We start from the raw sequence: 2,957 nt of genomic DNA on the forward strand, positions 1-2,957 counted from the left end.
GAGAATTATTCAATATCTTAACAGGGTGTCAGTCTTGGTCTTGCTGAATATGTACTAGAGATGGATGTCACTGGCACTTCCTGCCTCCTTGATTAGTGGATTATAGGCTATCGTAGGAGATAAGGTAATGTAAGTGGCTTAATGGGACAGTTGCTTTGATTCTAGTTAATGGGGATTTAATAAAGATTGTTAAAATCTACTCTCACATGTATTAATGTCAGTTTATGATGATTAAGGACTTGTTTGATAAAGTGGGAATGGTTAGATTGTGGCTCACGTTGAGGTTAGCTTTTCCTTTTGTAACAATCACAAGCTTTGTGTAATGACAATGCCATTAGTATCTGCACACTGTTTTGCCTTTTTAAACTCCCATGTTGGGTGAAGTAATGATTTATCTGTCAATTACTGTCATGTCCATTTTGGTGTTCCATGTATGCCTCAATTCATAGGATGGATTGTGCTGTATCATATGTTACCGGACTGACAGTATCATGCACTGTTGTGGCTGATATGCAGGTATTATGCATTATTGTGCTCATTGTAGCATACCGTGAGGTTTCACCACACAGAACATGGCTTTTCTTAAAGAAACAACCTAAAACTGGATCCTAAGCAGAAGTCTTCTGAACAGTCCCCCTTTTGTTAACTGTTGGGTAAATTCTTTATAATTTGCACCTGCCTCTTTCATCACAATAAACCTTGTTACTCTCGGGTTCTGTAACTCCGTTATTGCTTCTTATTCCTATATGAATCTAGTGTGCTATAGCCAATGAACGTATATGAAAAGGCTTGGATTTTTGTGGCACTCTGGTTAAGACTTTCTCTCCTGGTGTGTGATTAGGCTCTAATTGATTTAGGCTCAAACCCACAGTGCTGTCTGTGCAGGCGAATCTAGAAGTCTGCCTCTGTGGTCCTCCTGGCACGACTGGAGCCTTACACCTGAAGTAACTGCTCATCTTGTAGAAGGAAGTGGATGGTCATTGTCTGTAAGATGAGGGTGACCATATGTCCCATTTTGCCCGGGACAGGCCCCTTTTTAAGCCTTGTACTGACTTTTTTGGCAAAAGTGGGCATTTTTCCCATTTGCTCTTGCCGACTTGATCAGTTGACAAGAGCAAATGCCCATTTTTGTCAGGAAAGTGGGGTGCAATGCGGAGGAATGTGCAGGGGGGTGAGGTGTGATGCCCGCTCCGTGCAGAGCGGGGAGGCAGGGTTCCAGCGAGCAACGACCGCTTCACAGAGCGGGGGTGGCAGGGCTCAGGCGAGCAGCAACCCCAGCCTTGCCCGGAGGGCAGGCAGAGCTCGGGCCAGCCTCATGGGAGTGCGGGGGGGGGGGAGGGGGTGCAGCAAAGGGTGACCTCAGGCTAGTATCGTATGGTGTCCTGTTTTCCCTTTGGGAAATATGGTCACCCTACGTAAGATGCTTTTATAGGGAGCTGGTAGAAAAATACCAGTTATTCTTCATGGGGAATTGGGGGGGGGAAGAAATGTATTTGTTAAAAGCTCCCAACTACGTTTACAGTGGGTTTTTTTTTAAATAAAAAAATGAAACCAAAATCATTTTACTTTTGAAAATGCTTTACTGAAAACATTTCTGTTTCTGGTTTTCCATTAAGAAAGTGGCAAGTGTTGTCAAAAATGAAAGTTTTGTTTGCCAAAAAGCCATTTTTCATCTCAATTACTTTGACAAAAAAATTCAACCAGCTCTGTTGCTATATTTGAAGGAATTGGCAACTACCATATCATTACAAAATACTGCTGTAAATAGGGTCACAATATTTCCTTATGCTAAATGTGGGACACCTAGAAAAATTACAGTTATTCAAGTGAGTTCAATAGCAATCAATCAGAACCATGCAGTACAAACATTTAAATTAGTCAATTTGTTGAGCCCCCATTAAAGAGAAATACTGTATAGTTGGATTCTTTTTATTTACCTTCTTTCTTTAAGACTTTAGAGTTCACACAGGGAGGGGTGACACAAACACTCTATCTCCCTCCCCACAATCACATGGGGAGAGGTGACACACACACACTCCTGTACACCTGTGAAAATGACTGACCTGACCCATGCTCTCTGCCCACCATGCCTGACTAGGCCCCCGGGATAGACCTGCCTCGCCTGGTACCGTGTCTTCCCAAGGCAACACATGGGCGGGGGGGCAGACACGGTCACATGCCCCACTCCACAGATTTATGTCAGGGTTCACACCAGAATGTGGCCAACAGCAACCTTTCAGCACTGTGTGGGAGGACAGGGACAGGAACTGCTTCCAGCTGCAGGGGATGAGGAGGCGGGAAAGGGATGACTTGGCCTATCTTTGCAGAGCTCATCTCTCTCCTGGCTCCCTGGTGGCTGGAAGCAGCTTGTCCCTTCCTGTCCGCACAGTGTTGAAAGGCAGCTGACATCTCCAGGCTGCTGTTGACCACCAACATAACCGGGACGCCTCCTGTCCCTGGGCTACAGAGCAGGCAGGAAGGGGTTAAGCCTAAGGATTCATTGTGCACCAGGGCTCAGGGAAGCTGACTTCAGGAATGTCAGCGAACCCAGACAGAGGGGGCTGAGCAGGGGAGGGTGCCTACGGGACAGAGCAGCCGGTGCTCCCTAGGGGCAGGACCCAGGGCCGGGGGGCAAATGAAGAGGGTGTTAAGCCCCAGCCTGAGGGCTGCTGTGGAGCCTGCAGGGTTAGGACACAAACAGGCTGGAGATTGCTTCACCCATCCCCCAGCTCCAGAGCGTAGCTGAGGGGCAGAGAGGCTTCCCCATACCAGCATGCTCTATGGGGTTTTGGCACATGCAGAGCTTGGCTCTTCCTAATTGCTGTGGCCAGTGCCCCAGGGCAGAGGGTCGTGGGCTTTCCTAGGGTCCTGGCCCAGCCAGAGGTGGGGCGGGGGAAGGAAGGAAGGAGCCTGCTGGCCCAGGGGTGGGGCGGGGCAGGTTCTCTGCACAGTGCTGA

Source organism: Chelonoidis abingdonii, chromosome 2 (genome assembly GCF_003597395.2).
Source record: "Chelonoidis abingdonii isolate Lonesome George chromosome 2, CheloAbing_2.0, whole genome shotgun sequence".
NCBI lineage: Eukaryota > Metazoa > Chordata > Testudines > Testudinidae > Chelonoidis > Chelonoidis abingdonii.